The 18,338-nt window shown below is 34.9% G+C and overlaps 2 long non-coding RNA genes across 2 annotated transcripts; both read right to left on the reverse strand.

Annotated features, from left to right (window-relative positions):
• Positions 1-1,563: 1,563 nt before the first annotated feature.
• On the reverse strand, positions 1,564-6,558 carry LOC147759937 (uncharacterized). The gene is made up of 5 exons (XR_015331137.1): positions 6,424-6,558; positions 6,043-6,084; positions 3,434-3,508; positions 2,568-2,665; positions 1,564-1,867 (listed from the first exon to the last, which is right to left on the reverse strand). It is a non-coding gene; the product is annotated as an uncharacterized LOC147759937 (long non-coding RNA).
• Positions 6,559-10,955: 4,397 nt separating this feature from the next.
• Positions 10,956-17,476, reverse strand: LOC147759938 (uncharacterized). Its single transcript, XR_015331244.1, has 5 exons — positions 17,363-17,476; positions 16,983-17,021; positions 14,626-14,700; positions 13,684-13,781; positions 10,956-12,656 (listed from the first exon to the last, which is right to left on the reverse strand). It is a non-coding gene; the product is annotated as an uncharacterized LOC147759938 (long non-coding RNA).
• Between the last annotated feature and the right edge of the window lie 862 nt (positions 17,477-18,338).

The raw sequence follows: 18,338 nt of genomic DNA on the forward strand, positions 1-18,338 counted from the left end.
GCGATCGAAGGAAAAAAGCTCTTCTGTTCTATTATCTTTCAAAAAGGAGACGAAAAAGAAATGAATTGGCCCGTAGAGCAGCAATGAATCGTCTATCTACGGAGCTAATGTCACCAGAGATATTTACGGAGACATTCATGGAGCCCCAGTAGACGGAGGAGGAGGAGGGCAGAATTTTTGCGTATGCAGTCTCGTCAGAGGGCGCAGTTCGTTCTGATGCTGATGTTTGCCTTGTTTCCTACGCCTGATCGAACTGGAAGGGGGGGGGGTTCACGATTTTGATCCCGATTCATAGCTGCTCTACGAGCCGATTCATTTCTTTTTCTCAGGTAGCTTCCGCATGGCGAACGGAGCCTAGATTTAATGACTGTACCCCGCAGGGACGACGTGTGGGGAGGTGTGTGAGAGGCGGAGAGACTATTAAAAGATTAGGCGGTTTTCCTCTCATGTACGTCTGCCAAATTTAGTCCCAGGATTTGTAAAGCCTGGCTCACATCGTTGTGAATGCGGTCTTAGTATACCGGTATAAGCGATCAGAATTGATATCTTGGGAAAAGGGAAAGAGGAGATTGGGAGAGACGATCTTGGGAGCATGTAGAAGACGGACCTGGGGAATTCACTTAGAGTATGTAGCTACCGAGCGTCGAGGAAAAGATCATTTAACTGGTCATTCCTAGTATGTGGACTTAAGATGTGCCCACGTGGCCATGTAACCTTGGTTATCAAGTTCTTGGTCAGGGAACCTGATTATTATTATTATTTTTTTAAATTTATTTATCTATTTATTTATTTATTTATTTATTTATTATTATTATTATTATTATTACTATTTATTTATTTATTTTTTATTTATTTATTTATTTATTTATTTATTTATTTATTTATCATTATTATTATTATTATTATTTTGTGAAACCGGGGCCTGAAACCCCCTAAGATTCACTGATTTATTCTAACTGAAGATTGTTTTTTAAAAGCTATTGCACTTACCGGCAGTTGTTAGTGCTAGGGCTAAAGGAAAACTTAATTGGGCAAGGCCAAGGGTAGATTATAGTCGTTACCGTTTATCAGAAAGGGATGAGGACCGTAATCCTTTTTACATCAGAGAGACATCACTGAAAACGCGCGTGTTAAAATAGTGTAGAGCTAGTGCAACATCTGAGGTATCTAAACATATTTTAATTAAAATTTTGACAACCCAGGTCATGAAACTGTTAAAAGGTGAATATATTGGACGAAGGACCAAGATTTCTTTGAAAGAGAAGTGAAGAGGGTTATTTGCATTATTTAAAGATTTACTGTTGATTTACTCTATAAAAACGTGATTTTTAGCCCTATTTGGGTACAGTAACTTGCCCAGTGTATGGGACAGCCTGTTAGATTTTTTTGAAAGGGAGGGAAGGACTCGGTCCCTGGAACTTAAAATTCCTCTCCCTCCAGTGTCTACAGCGACATCTATTGGTAGTCCAGTAAACGAATCAAAAGTTATGTCGTGAATCAAAAATGTTTTGTTTCCTCGTTCTGAACAAGTCTCTAAAATAGAAATAAACAACATTCTGACCGGTGAGTATAGCAATTGTTTATTTTCATTTCTATTTTAGAAAAGCACTATTCCAATTTATCAACGTTAGTTTTGGTCATTTGGTCATGATGATAGTATATTGAAATTACATTGTGTGTTTTTCATTTATGCTTAATTTGTTTTCTCTACAGAAAAAAAAATATTAAAGTATGTATGCAGCTTCCTTAATTAAAGCAGTACTATTCAACAAGTAACTTTCATGCCCTTTCCAAGATTTCTTCAAGAATGGCTTTCTAATAAGTGTCTCTGGTCAACAAGCTCTCCAGAAACTCATTCATAGGGCATCTGCAATAAAGTAACATACAATATCATAATGCAAATATGTAATAGAGCATAATAATATTTTGCAAAGGTGCTTATATATATATATATATAATTTTTTTTTTTGGGGGGGGGGGATAATTGATTATGAGTAAACATATTTTTTCCGTATGTACCTGGTATATACTCAGAACAAACCTGTACTGCCTTGTTTCTATTTTTTTCCTTTTGTTTTCTTGCGTCATTTAACAAGCACACTTAAAGACAGACAACGTGCGTTAGAGCATATAGGGATAGATTTGAAGCAAAATATTAATCGAATTTGTGTCCCAGGATATTGTTTTTGATTGTAGATACTGTACTTATTCCCGTTGAAACTGGACTGTTTTAGCCTACCGAATAAATAATTAGGAAACGGACGCCATGTATCTGTATTTCGATGATCAACGGAATTCTCTCACGCTTTCAACCAATCGCAATATTTCAGAGATAAAGTAACATGAATAGCGCGAGTCTCAAATAAGAAAGTCTTAATTAAAAACGTTTTAGAACTCCCAGCAGTTTAGAATAGGAGATACTTCGGCCATTATGGGAAATGTGATGAAATTTACAAGAAAATTAATTTTTGGCTAAATAAAGGTCTAACGCGCTTTGTTTGTCTTTAATTTACTTATATAATCAGTAATTCGTGACATGGTTAGACCGACGACCATTTACACCTTACCACAATCCGGCGAATATATAGTTAAACATCTGATAATATTCGGGGTTTCCACAGCCCGTTTGGCTTTGTTCAGGGTAGACTTCTCTGCAAGTGGTCCTCTGACATAGAAAGGAAATAATCGTTTTAATTTATAACTTAGCTTTACCTATATTATGGCGACCTTTGAGCATCCCTTGTGCACTGTTGCCACTTGTATTACTAGTATAAGTATATAGATGTTTGTCCATTTGTATGTAATAAAACAAATGCACACCAATGGATTTGTGAAGCAACTGCATGAAAATGACAATGTTTATTTCTGCATTATCTAAGAAGATCAGGAAAAATATCTTAACGTATCTATCCCCCTTAGGACGCCACCTTTTCCATTATCGGTTAATAACATTATTTTATATTATTGTGCATGTATATTTAACATTACAGATCGTTCATTATTTTGTTTCTAATCCTCTTTATCATTTTATTATTTGGTTTGATAAGTTACCAATTTTCAACCCCTTTTGATATTTATTTTAATTACAGTACTTTTTGGATTGATATATTACCTTGGAGAGGTAGGGTTGTCTGATGAGCTATCAATCAAATTATTGTAAATGCTAAATTAGCTTAACTGCTTCGATTTCAACTCACATAATATGGATTTTACTATGTAAAGGTTGAGTTAAAACTGTTACATGTATATTGCTGGCTTTGCAATTTCTATGTGGATTTAGGTTAACTTAACATTCTAAATGACTCACCGAAAGGTGTTAAGAGTGTGTAGTCATGCGGTCTCGATATTCTTCATGGGGATTCAGAATTTCACCGAGTATTGTACAACTTAGACCTTATCAAAATTAGGCAAAGACAGACAACCAAGAATTTACCTTTCCGTCCTCTGGTTGTCAACCGCACGTTTGATGACCTTCATTAGGGTACCCTCGGCAATACCTGGACGTCCTCTGAGGAAGAAAGCAAAAGAATTGTATGAATTTACGACTAATATGACACCAGTTACTTCCGCCTAACGGACAACCAGCAGAGCATTGCATGGCCGCCTTCTGAATTGATGCTTGTAGCTTTTTAAACATTAAAAAATTTAAGCAAAATTTATTCAGAAGAACGAAAAGAAGCAAATTGTTTCTAGCTTTATATGCTCTTCTTAAGATAACAAAAATATATATTTTTATATGAGTCGTATATACAAAAAATTAATAAAGATAAAAAGACAATTTAAAAATGAATAGAAACATCCATAACCAAATGGACATAATGCTTATAAACAACTAACTAGATAGATGAATGAATGAAGAAAGAACATCGATTGTACTATTTACACTCGAAATAAACCATTTTTCAAAATTGAATTTAAAAAATGATACCCTTCAAGTACTTTCAACGTTGTTAAGTAGGAATGAACAAATATAATTTCATTATGTCCAACAGTGACAGAAACTGGGTTAAAATTCAAATTCGTTGGTCGAAATGTTTTGGGAGTGCGGAAGTATGTCGACGTCAACATTCTCTTGACGGATAAAGAAAAAATAATAAAGAATTGAAAAGAAAATGAAAGCAACAATTTTAGTGTGCCCCTGGATTCTCTTTGAATTACCTCATACCTTCACAATTGAAGCATTTGTCTATACAGTGTGAGCACTTATCCTATAAACACAGTGTATACATATATACTTTACAATGTATTTATATTAGACGCTTGATCAATATTCAATATTTGTCTCACAAACACATAATTATATAACACAGAAAATTACAGAGCTTGCAAAAATGTATGCATGTACCATTTAAAAAATATTATTATCATTATTAATGTTTTTATTATTAACTGCCTATTTTGAGTGATCACAACAGCTGAAACGGGGCTTAAATGTCCTGAACGCAGTGACGTGACGCAGTTGTCGCCACCTGTGTGTTAAATGGGGCGAGCCCACATTCAGAACAACATACAGGTAGTTGTTAGTACATCCAGTACATACATAAAGGTTGGATGAGGGCGAACATTAAAAGCCTTAAAAGATGGAAAGACTGAACTGATAGGATTTACATCAAGATTTAAGATAAATAGGGGAAATACAACGAAATCTAGTATTTTTACACTATATCTTTTTACGTGAAAGATCTGGGTGTCACTTTTGATAAATATGGAACTTTGGATAGACAGTCTCTGGAATGTCCAAGTCAGCATCATATTCACTCTGGCGATTTAGAAAGAAAAAAAAAGAAATGAGAAATGAAAAAAAAAGATATGTTTAGTACATTCTTTTATTACTTGTAAACTGGATTACTGAAATAGTCTCCTACATAGTTTAAGCAACCATTATTTGAACAAACTGCAATTATTTCAAAATTCTGTAACCAGGCTGCTAACAAAAATGGGAATGAACAGTCGAGAACATGTAACACCTGTATCGACGTAACATTATTGAAAGAAAATTTTATTTAAAGTTCTATGTTACAAGGCAGTTACAAAAACAACCCACTCTATATCTAATTTAGCCAAATCAGCAGGGACGGATTACTAGGTCTTCAACTTTTAGCCGCTTACTCTTAGAATGTACTGTTTTAGAGAAAAAAGCCTGGTAAATTTTTCGGAAAAATGGCCTCACAACTCTGGAACGGTTTACCGGCTCAAATAAAAGCAGCAGGTGACACAGGTTTTTTTTAAAGACACTTTTCAAGACTTACTATTTATTATTATTAATTATCGAGCAATTTTTAAACTTACGATCCTAGTATTCATAATTGACATATTTAACTCTTTAACTTAGATTTTAGATTAGTAATGAGCTATATATCTGTAGTATTATAACAAAGTTTGAACTGCTATTTTAGCTCTCAACTTTATCATTTTAAATCTTCATTGTAATGTTTGCCCTTTTATATTGTTTTAAATTGTAATACTTAGCTTTTTCATATATTACTACTTTAAACAGCTACTTTAAACAATTGTAAGGTGCATTGAGATTATAATGAAATATGCGCCATATAAGAAGCAATTGGTATTTTTTATTATTATTATGGCTGTCAAATAAACTGATGCTCGGCACCATGTGAATCGTAAACCTTTTTTATTAAGTTAGTGTAATGGGTGAAATGTTTCATACCAGTGACAATCCTGTGGTGACGACTTGTAGTGGTCGTCCAAAGAAAACAGCAAGATATAAACCATGTAGTTTATTACTAAAGCTTAAATTCTAGTTTTCTGTTTAGATTACAGAGTTGATAAAATTTTGAATCTAATACATTTCATTTTCATTATAATTCATTTAAATCTATTAGGGAATGTCTCACATTGTCCAATGTTCAAGCATTAATAATGCTATAGTGTTGTTTAATGTCACTAAATGTCTTCTTACCTACAATACTGTATATGTAGATAAGCATATGTCAAAGTTGCTCTGTATAATTGTTAAATCATAGCCTTTGAAAAGTGCTTATATAAAAATATCGTAATACAAGTGTTGTAGAAATAACTTACTCTGCCCGATTGCCGACAGGCAGTTCGTCCGTGAGCCCCCACCTGTAAAAAAATATTCCAGATAAAGCTCACAGAAACTATACTGCTCAGTATGAATTGCAGATACCAGAAGCGCGAATAGGGAAACCCAAAGGTGTTTCTCTCTACCGGAGGCCCTTCTAGCTGTCACAAATTTGGTTGGTGGATTTCGGCCCATTTTTTGTCAGCTAGCTATATAAGACCCCTGGTATACAGTAAGGTCAGCTAGCTATAGGTAGACGAATAAAACAGCTTTACCAGTTACAAATCCGAAATTTGACTAAATAACCAATCGAATTAACATAAAAGCGGTATGTTTAAAGTGCATGTAATAACAGATAGAATAATTTTCTATAGACCTACCAAGCCTCAACAAAAGTAAGAATCATCATCAGCAACAGCGCGGTCTTCATTATTGTGCTATATCGCATAATGTATACGTATAATGTTATTTCTAAGGCGCAGTAAGGTGTATCTGTTTGTCAGGACAGCCCTGACCTGCAACCAGGCCAAGTTATTCAGATACGTCACCACTTATTCAACAGAAACATTCGGAAAAATTTTGCGATTTAGGTACGACTTATTGATAATTTACCTACATACATCTTTGACTTAAGTACCTGCAGAAAGGGGAAAAGTGAGAATTGTTGCATTATCCCGGTGTAACAGTAATCCAAGTCCCCCAGGAACCGAGGTCCTACATGGGAATGGTATTCCCACTGGGACTTACACCCCATTTCCATAGATTAGATCAACCTACTTTGGAACGACCTAACTCCATGGGGGTTCGCGCTGAATAGCTGTCAGCCGGGCGGACACGAAAGTTAATTGCCCCTTACGGCTTGTAGTGGGCGGGGACGGACACTTAAGGGGGATTATCTGACGGTAGTCTGGTGAGACTCCCCGCGGTGATAGATCGATCTAAAGCTGTGGGAATAGACCCTTAGGTTCCTGGCTCATAATTATAGTAGGTAGAGCTTGTATTACTGGCGGACTTTTATTCCTGTTACATTATAACAGTAATGGGCGTCCGGCCATTTGAAAGTCCTACCCCTATGCAATAATACGGTTAAATGATACAATTACAAATGTATATGAAAATCATTCTGGTGAGCCATATATAAGACAGAAAATGAAGGGTTTGCAACTTCAGCTCGTCGGTGTAGGGGTTAACGTGCCCTGTGACATCCTTAGGTTCGAGACCTACCTTTGACGTGACCTTGCTCCCCTCCCCCTCCATCCCCCACCTTGCTTTAGCTACTGATGTTTTTAATGTATAATATTCTAAATTCTGTGATTATTAAACTTACTACTAGTTTTTTTGTTTTGTTTTTTAACTCAAAGCGCCAACATAGCAAAGGAATATAACAGAATATTATATATAATTTCAAATTCTACACTGTCTTGATTTGCCTTATATCCAAGAGCAAATTTCCATTGGATTTAGGGTTATTTTTCAATTTCTGTTAGTGTAAACCGAAAAATTAATCTAAGAACAGAGATCCCGTGTTTTGTGTAAAGTGATATTCCCCTCATTTGAAAGCCTAAGTAGGTCAATGGCTCATACAAAACTATGCGTATACTACAAGAAAAATACACAAAATAAAATTAATGAAGGAAAACTATGGGAACCGTGTTGCTTTTGTTACTTCATTAATATGTATGTAAACTGCCTATCGGAACATAAAAACATCGTAAAGTATTAAAATAAAATGAAATAAAGCAAACCTTTATTATATCTTTAAATCTAGCATATCTCTATATCTATTTATTCATGTCATGCCTCGGTGTAAACTATATAGGACATGCATTACTAAAATGTTAGGAACGCACGTCCCATTAGGACGTGCATTACTTGGAAGCCCTCGTCCTACGGACATTGAATCCTAGTAACGTATGTCCTAGGACCTCCATTCCTAGCAATGCATGCCCTAGGACTTGCATTCCCAGGACTTAGTGTCCGGGCGGACTTGCGTTACTAGGACGTGCATTCCTGCCACCCCGGGGTCCTTTATTTTAGAAACCAGGGGTCTTTGAAATACCAGGTCCCAGACTCGGATACACGGTAAGTTTGCATAGGGTTTTAACGATTATTAATTACTTTAGGCAAGTCCAAGTAACTACTGATGTCCACATTTGTTAACATTCAATATTAACATGCACAGCAAGATCAATTCTGTAGATTTCCCTACAGCCCCTCAAACAAAAATCAGCACAAACGCTTTTTCTCCGATTTATTTTGTTAAAATGACTTCATGCAGTTTTGTTCTGAACGAGGCTCTTGAAATATAATTTGACAACAACAATCTGGAGTGTGTGTTGCATAATTGTATATTTTATTTTATTTATTTTCTTTTCCAATTTGGAAAATACTAATAAACAGAATTAACAATGTAAAATGAGAGAGAGAGAGAGAGAGAGAGAGAGAGAGAGAGAGAGAGAGCAAACAATATCGTTGAGAAGTTTATAACGATATTTAATTCCATATACACCTTATCAAACATAAAAGTGAGAAAAGAATGTAGTGCAAAGGTGAAAGATTCTGGTTTTCTCTACATAAACAATAGCACTACAAACAATGAGCATGATATCGTTATGGTAGAAATATCATGAAAAATGTAAAAAGAATATTATGACAAAGCTGCATTTACTATTACTATTGCACGAAATGCCTACGGTGACAAGTGCTTCAGGCTTGTAGATTCTTCATTTTATAACTATTTGAATATATCTGAGCAGAGTTTAAAATACGTTTATTACCAAACCCTATTGCCGATAGGCAAATATTCCTTCTCGCTGTCACTATCCATTATGTCACAATGGTTCTCGTTTCTCTTCAGCTTTCGAGCACTGGCACTTTCAAATTTCTCTCTACCGTCTGTACTGTCATCAGTTTCCCTGTATATCGGTTTGCCCCAGCTACCACGTGGATTTTCTCTCAGATACACTTTCTGGTCTTCTGATTTTTTTCTTTTGCTCGGTTCGCTTTCGCTATGTTAAGTGCTCACATCCGTAAGACTTATGACAGGCAGCGCCGGTGACTGCATCGTTCAGGGCTCCGTTACTCGAAAGCATAGCGAATTGCGAATAGCGATACCACCTTTTATTTCGAGGCTATTATATGGAGACAGCAAATCCCGAGACGCTTGCGCTCTGTCGCAATTCGCGATGCTTTCGAGTTACGGAGCCCAGGTGTCTGCGTATCACTTGATACCACAATAGCTCCACCCATTCCATAGCAACTAGGGCGGAGTCAACTGGCAGTATTTATTGCGGTTACCAATGGGATAAATGCAAACATTAAAATCTTATAATTTCGAGGAAATTTTTATTGTTTTTAGTCAGCAGAAGTGTAAACAGAAAATTAGACAATAATATACATAAAAAACTCTTTTTATGCACTCTGATGATAATAAAGGGATACAATATCCTTAAGCCCGTTTCATTCATGATAAAGACTATGTTTGACCATTTCTGATCTGAAATTGAAGATTACCGCCGTTACATGCTCAGTTGTGCATGTCACTGTACTTGTAACATTTTCTGTATTTCCACACAAACAATAGTAATAGTATTTGTGCTGTAAAGTATTATCCAATATTATTTTATGCACTAAAATTATTATTCACATGTATGTATTTTCAGTGTGTGAATTTGAACTCTCATGGACCTGACGTTATATTGCTATTGTCTATGCCATCTCTTAGGTATGTGTTGATCATTTTGCTCTTAAGCATTTTTTGTTATTGTTTAAAATTGACAAAAAAGAGCATTTAGTGCATCCTTATTTTCTGCCTTTGCTCTGTGCATTTGAAAGCTTTGCTGCCTTGTTTTAATATTTAGATGCACGATGCTCCGAAGGAGTTGATAATTTATTGCATTACAAAATGCCTGTTATGTCTCATTTGTAGATGAATAAAAAGACTAAAAATACACATTTGCTATTTGTGTTTGACAGGTTATTAGATAGATGTCATGCACAGCCCGTTTTATTCGTCCAAGGTAAGCAAAAACATACCTTGGGCGAGCTATTATGCGCATGTTAATGTTCTAGTCTTTCTTTTCCTTTTGCAACTGACTTACGTGTGGTATATAAATTTTTTTCTTTTGTTATCTTAAGGAGAGCATAATATGATATATACTATTTGCCCCCTTACAAATTAAGGCCCGAAGCTAGCAATTTCAAAAGGGGGTTCTTTTACCATGAAATCGTCATGTATCTCGATAAAATTTTACCCAGAGGGTACCTTTTCCCGGCAAAAGGGGTGATTCTTTCGAACCCTACACCCCCCCCCCTCTCACGGGTCTGAAATGTTATTTGAAGTTACCAAGTTTTTTGTGTTCTTTAACTTTTGCCTTACTTACTATTAACCTCCTTATCTTTTTCTTAATAAAAAAAGCCGTCGTAACAAATTCACGATATTTTTCCGAGTGGCTTTAAATATATACAAGCTAGATCGTCTAGCAGTTTCAGCACCTGCTTAATAAGCGGTGACATGCAGGCAACTATAGGACTCAGCCTGATAAGCTGCCTACTGATTGTGTAAGGACTATATAAGCTGTGTAAGGGCTATATAAGCACTAGCTTAGCCACTTACATTGTCACTGCAGCTTGGATATAGCATCGTCTTAAAATACAACACGAAGATTAACACCACACGCGTGCTGCTTCTGGTAGTTACGGTTCTTGAGGCCTAGTAGGTCTCCGCATCTCTCCTAAGTCACAATTACATGTAGTTCTTTTAAATGGTTAATCAGTCTTTAGGTTTATAGAAATAAAGATTTTCTAACCGTCTCCCTTCACCATATTCGGGTCTCTTAAAACTTTCGAAAAATTTTCACCTATGTTTTGTCTTAACAGGTGGGGGCTCGGTGAGGCACTGCAAGAAGGCGGATAAGTTGAAAACAAAATTTATTTGTTCCAAGGATTTTAAAGATAATGACCTAGCTCACGATTATATATTACAATCATGACATAATATACATAATATTCATATACATGTAATATACAGGTATACTAGTAGTTTTTAGTATTCAAGAATATTAGCTGTTGATTCAAGAAAGGACTACTTATTCTTATACAAGAATCATAACCAACACAGCTGATGAAATTCTTTTCTAGCTCATTAATGTCTGTATGACAGCCCCGAGAACCAAAAGTAGTTCAAACACAGCTGTGTTGGTTATGACTCTGGTCCATGTTATCTACTTTTTTACGTAAACCAAGAATGATTTTGTTTCCACGTTTGAACGAGTCTCTTAAGTCAAAAATTAACAACAAACTTACCTCTGAGCATTGCAATTGTTAATTTTAAATTTTATTAAGAAAAAATACCACTTCAATTCTATTCATAGAATTTTATAAACGTTAGTTTTGATCATGATGAGGGTATTTTCAATTTGCGTTGTGTATATCTGTGGTCTCCGTCCGTCTTTTTTTTTTCATAATTGTCAAAATATTCACAGAAATACATAGAAAAAACTTAAAGGTTTATCGTCAGACCGTCAGAATGACCTACATGGAGCACATTCTTCAGAAAACATGCCCAACTAATGTTATCATAATACACAAATTAGAAGGTAATTTTGTAAATTTTGAGCTTCGAAAAACCTCAATTTTAGCTAGGTCTGGGAGTTAATGAGCAACGTGATCACGTGGTCCGGTGACGACATACAAGCTACCGGAGGAGAGAGCCAGCTTGTTATGTAAACTGTCAACTGAGCTACCATTATCTACTTGAAAGATGACTTTTCAAACTACTGAGAACGATTTGTACCCATTCACCTGTCTTACTTGAGGAGTTTATATCCTGGTGAACCAGGTGCCTGTCTATTCAATTATTTAACTAGCATTTAATTACGATTATCCCAACTAGTATAAAATAGTGCATTCGAATGACTTGAGGGAATTTTGATCATTCAATATGAGATTCATATTATTTGTGAAATTTTTTAATTAAAATTCAATTCAATTCAATTTATGAAACGCTTGAGCCCTACAGCTCATCAGAATGAAATGCAGTAAAAATATAAAGTCATAACAACAACAATTCAACTACTACTACAACTACTAATAGTAATAATAAAAAAACTCATCAGATTTACGTTAATCATAACTTCGATGAGCATTTTAAGTTCTTTTCTAAGTTGTTTAATTGTGAAACATTGTTAAGTGATAACGACTTAATAAGCTTGAAAACACTTTGCTTTGTTTTACAAAATTTTTGATGTATTCCTGCCCAATCACTCTGTAGCAATGACACTTAAGAACAAAATAAGTAATGATTTTTAAACATGCTGCTAATAGCAACAATGCTTTTTCCTTGTTCTGCTATATGTTTTTGGGTTTGACATTACTTTTGAATTTGCGAAAAGTTATGCGTACGCACGCAGAACTTGGGTTTCAAATTATAAAATTATAAATCTTACTAACAAATACGTCAAAATACATGAATATGCACTTTCTTGAATAACAAGCATTGCTAATCAACAAGAAATGTTTATGGATGCTCTATCCAAGATTTCTTCCAGAATTGCTCCCTAATTTGCCTCTGGTCAATGGTCCTATGCTTGTCAGGAACTCATTCACACGGCACCTGCAATAAAATAAGGTACGAACTTTAACCGAATATATATCATAATAAACTTATTGTGCATTTAGGTGCATTTATTGTATTTTTTATTATTATTTGGATAAGTATATACTGGACGAGCGACCTAGAAAAACTAGACAAAAAAACAGTCCAGGCCGAGTTAAGGAGATGGGTTTGACCCGGGGCAAGATAGGTAAGGTAGCGAAAGACCGCGAAGAATGGCGTCACCGTGTCGCGACCCTAGTTCCCAACAGGGAAGAGGGGATACGTAAGTAATATACTAGGTGAACAAAAAAAGCCAATAATAAATCGAAAAATGGTCATAATTATCTTACTCAAACCAATTATGAGTAAACGGCTTTTTCCATATGTACCGTGAAGATACTGAGAACAAACCTGTGCCGTCATACCTCTATCTACTTCACTTTTGCTATCTTGTGTTATTAAACAAGCACATATAAAGACAAACAACGTGCGTTAGACCATTGTACAGGGATAGTTTTGAAGGAAAGTGTTAATCACATTTGTATTGTGTGATCTTATTTTTGATTATCCATTCTCACACCCATTGAAACTAGACTGTTTTAACCTACTGAAATTAGAATAAAAATTAGGAAACGAACACCATGTATCTGCATTTAGAAGGTCAACTGAGGTACATGATGTAGAGTTATCTCACGCTTTCGACAAATCACAATGTTCAAGAGATAAAGTAACATGGATAGCAACTTAAGGTCACAAGAAAGCCTCAAATAAATACGTTAAAAACGGTTTCTCAAGGATTTTGGATAGGTTATGCCTTGGCGATTACTGGAAATGTGATGAACGTATCAGTATTTTATTTATTTATTTATTTATTTATTTATTTTATTTTATTTATTTTTTTTTGCTAAATGAAGGTCTAAATGAAGGTCACTTTGTTTGTCTTTAATTTTAAGACCTTAAACGACATTTAAGATACGCAATGTCTATCTTATCAAAGTTTATCTTATCAGTTTATCTTATCGACCGACGACCGCTTACACCTTACCACAACTCGGCGGACACCTTCCTAAAATTCGTTGAAAATTCTGGGTTTCCAGAGCACGTTTGGATTTCTTCAGGGAAGATCTCTCTGCAAGTGGTACTCTGAGAGGAAAGAAATAATCTTGAGTTTTAACTTAACATTGGACCGTCTTGTGCCAACACTTGTGTTATTAATGCTTACATAAGTATGTGCATGTATTTAAAATAGGATTGTTGAATCAACGCCACAAAATTACAGAACATGACAACTTTGTCTAAAGAAATAAGGATACATATCCTAACGTATACATGCATAACCCTCAAGACGCTTTTCTTTTGGGGCGGTAGGGTTAGGTGATTGCATGATCGGTAACATTTTCATATCTTTGTTATATATAATATAATATAATAATGTTATTTTAAATCTTTTTCAGAACACTCCATGATTAGCTATTTACAGAATTATTGCCAATTTAGCTTAACTGTATTGATTTGAATTTATATAATTTGGATTGTACTATGTAAAGTTTGACTTAAAATTCATACATGTATATTGCATATTGTAGGCTTTGCAATTTCTTTGTGGATCTGTGTTAAACTTTACATTCTGAATGACTGATCGAAATGCATTAAGTACGTCTTCATGTGGTTGTCGATTATCTTTATGGGGATACAGAATTTCACCGAGTATTGTACAACTTCCATCCATCCATGTGTGTCCTCTCTTCTGAGGTTGACGTGAAATGGCCTCTTTCATTGCACTCTTCCATTGATTTACTTGTCCAACTTTTGATGTCATCCATCCATGTTAGTTTTTGTCTCCCTCTCCTATGTGTTCCTTGGACCTTCCCCATCTGCTTGCCGATGGTTTCATGCCTGGCTACGTGAACAAAGTATTGCAGTTTCCTGCACTGTATACAACTTAGACCTTGTAATGTAAGGCAAAAACAGAACACCAAGAATTTACCTTTCCATCATCTGGTTGTCAACCGCACGTCTGAAGACCTTCATGATGATATCCTTGGTAATATCTGGACGTACTCTGAGGAAGAAAGCAAAAGAATTGTTTGAATTTACGAATGTGACACCAGTTACGACCGTCCAACGGACAACCAGCAGAGCATTACAGCGTTGGTCAGAATGTATTGGGAGTACGGAAGTATGTCGAAGTCAACATTCTATTGGTGGATAAAGAAAAAGAGGGAGAACGTGCAAGCAAAAAATAATGATAAAGAATTAAAAAGAAAATTTATGCCACAATTTTAGTGTGCCCCTGGGTTCTCTTTGAATTACCCCCTCTTGGCCGCCGTTTAAATCTATAGCTTGTACCTTGTTTCTTACTCTCATTATATTTAAAAATAAGATTCTTTAATCTAATGTCACATCTGTCGAGTCAATACGGTAACGCACCCACCCATTACAAGCTATATTTAAGAAAGGCACTGTATACATATATACATATACATGTAGAATGTATATAATAAACAGATGCCTTCACAACTGAAGCACTTAACCTATAAACACACTGTTTATATATACTTTACAATGTATTTATGTAAGACGTTAGATCTATAGTCAATATTTGTCTCACAAATACATAATCAAATAACACAAAAAATTACAGAGCTTGCAAAGATGCAAGCATGTACCAAGCATGTTTAAAAGATGAGATCATTATTACTGTTCTTATTATTAACTGCCTTTTTGAGTGATCACAACAACTGAAACGAGGCTTAAGTGTTCTGAACGCAGAGACGTGACGCAGTTGTCCCCACCTGTGTGTTCAATGGGGCGAGCCCACATCCAGAACAACATGCAGGTCGGTTGAGGACGAACATGTTAGCCTTAAAAGATGGCAAAACTGAACTGATAGGGTTTACATCAAGGTTTAAGATAAACAGCAAAATCTAGTGTTTTTACACCATATCTTTTTACGTGGAAGATCTGGATGTCACTTTTGACACATATGGAACTTAAGATAGACGGGTATCTGGAATTTGCAAATCAGCATAATATTCATCTGGCAATTAAGAAAGATGCACAGCTTACTGGACAAAAAAACCATCTCAGATATTAGTATATTATTTCATTACATGTTAACTAGATTACTGCAATAGTCTCCTACATGGTTTAACCAACCATTATCTGAACAGACTGCACTTATTTCAAAATTCTGTAACCAGGTTGCTAACAAAAACAGGAATGTACAGTCTAGAACATGTAACACCTGTATTGACGAAATATTATTGCCTTCTCATAAGACAGAGAGTTTTATTAAAAGTTCTATTTGTAATTTTTAAAGCAGTTACAAAAACAAACCACTCTATATCTAATTAAGCCAAATCAGCAGGGACGGATTACTAGGTCTTCAACTTTTAGCCGCTTACTCTTAGAATATATCGTTTAAGAGAAAAAAGCCTGATAACTTTTACAGAGAAATGGTCTTAACGCTAAACGTGTCCAAACTCTGGAACAGTTTACCGGGTGAAATAAAAGCAGCGGATGACAGAGATTTTTTAAAGACATTCTTAAAGACTTACAATTTATCATTATTAATTATCAAGTAATTATTAAACTTTAAGATCCTAGTATTCATAATTGACAATATTTAACTCTTAAACTTAAATTTTAGATTATTAATAAGCTATATATCTGTAGTGTTATAACGAAGTTTAAACTGCTATTTTAGCTCTCAACTTTATCATTTCAAATCTTTATTGTAATGTTCATTTCAAATCTTTATTGTAATGTTTTGTTCCTTAAAATTGTTTTAAATTGTAATACATATATTTTACATATATGTAGCTATTTAAAACTATTGCAATGTGCATTGAGATTTTAATGGAATATTCGCCATATAAGAACTAATCATTATTATTTTTATTATCAAATAAACTGATGCTCGGCACCATGTGAATCGTAAACCTTTTCATTAAGTTAGTGTAATGGTTGAAATATTCCATACCAGTGACAATCCTGTTGCGATGACTTGTAGTGGTCAAAGAAAACAGCAAGATATAAACCATGTACTTTATCATTGAAGCTTAAATTCAAGTTTTCTGTTTAGATTACAGAGTTGATTAAATTTTTAATCTAATATATTTCATTTTCATTTTAAATCATTTTAAATTCGTCAGGGGACGTCTCACATTGTCCAATGTTCAAGCATTAATAACGCTAGTGTTGTTAAATGTCGATAAAGTCTCCCCACCTTCATTATAGATAAGCACATGTCAAAGTTGATCTGTATGATTGTTATATCATAGCCTTTGAAAAGCGCTTATATAAAAACATCGTAATACTAGTGTTGTAGAAATAACTTACCTTGCCCGACTGTTGGCAGGTAGTTCTTTCATGAGTCCCCTGTAAAGAAAAATATTCCGGATAAATCCCTCAGAATTTATACTGCGTAGTATGACTGCAGCTACCATTAAATGAGGAATAAGGAAACATGATGCTCGTGTACTCTCCACAAGAGGCCCTTCTAGCTGTCACAAATTTGGTTGATGGATTTCGGCCATTTTGTGTCAGCTAGCTATATAAGACCCCTTATATACAGTAAGGTCGGTTAGCTATAGGTAAACGAAGAAAACAGTTTTATCAGTTACAAATCCGAAATGACTAAATAGCCAATCGAATAAACATAAAAGCGGTATATTTAAAGTGCACGTAACTACGGATAGAATAAATTTCTATAGACCTACCAAGCCTCAACAAAAGTTAGGATCATTAGCAGCAGAAGTGCGGTCTTCATTAACGTGCTATATCGCATAATGTATACTTGTAATGTTATTTCTAAGGCGCAGTAAAGTGTATGCATAATGCAAGTCAGCCTCGAAAGCCCTGACGTCTAACCAGGCCAAGATATTCAGATACATCACCACTTATTCAACACAACATTCGAAATATTTTTCCGAGTTAGGTACGACTTATTGATAATTTACCTACATAACTCTTTGACTAATAAGTGCCGGGTACCGGTACCTGTAAAACAGGAAAAAGTGAGAAATGTCCTATTATCCAGGGTCCCGATATTTCAGAAATCAGGGGTGCGTGAAATACCAAGTCCCGGACTCGGATACATGGTAAGTTTTGTATAATGTTTCAGACTTTAGGCAAGTACAAGTAACCACTGATGTCCACATTTATTAACATTCAATATTATCATGAACAACAAGAAGATTGTAGTTTTCCACCGCTTCAATAGCCCCACAAACCAAAATCAGCACAAACACGTTCTTGTCTGATTTATTTTGTTAAAATGATTTCGTGCAGTTTTGTTTTGTTTTGTTTAAAAACATAACTTGACAACAACAATCTGGAGTGTGTGAAGCGTTATTGTATATTTTGTTTTCTTCATTTTCTTTTCCATTTTGGAAAATACTAATAAACAGAATTAACAATGTAAAATGAGAGAGAGATAGGGGGAGAGAGATGGAGAACAAACAATATTGTTGAGCAGTTTATAACGATATTTAATTCCATATACACTTTATCAAACATTTAAATTAAAAAAAAAGAACGAGTGTGAAGCTGTAAGATTCTGGTTTTCTCTACATAAACAATAGCACTACAAACGATGTGCATGATATCGTTATGGTGGAAATATCTTGAAAAAATATGAAAATAATATTATGACAAATCTGCATTTACTATTACTATTGCGCGAAATGCCTACGG

Source organism: Lingula anatina, chromosome 9 (genome assembly GCF_051362555.1).
Source record: "Lingula anatina isolate TDL-2025a chromosome 9, LinAna3.0, whole genome shotgun sequence".
Taxonomy (NCBI): domain Eukaryota; kingdom Metazoa; phylum Brachiopoda; class Lingulata; order Lingulida; family Lingulidae; genus Lingula; species Lingula anatina.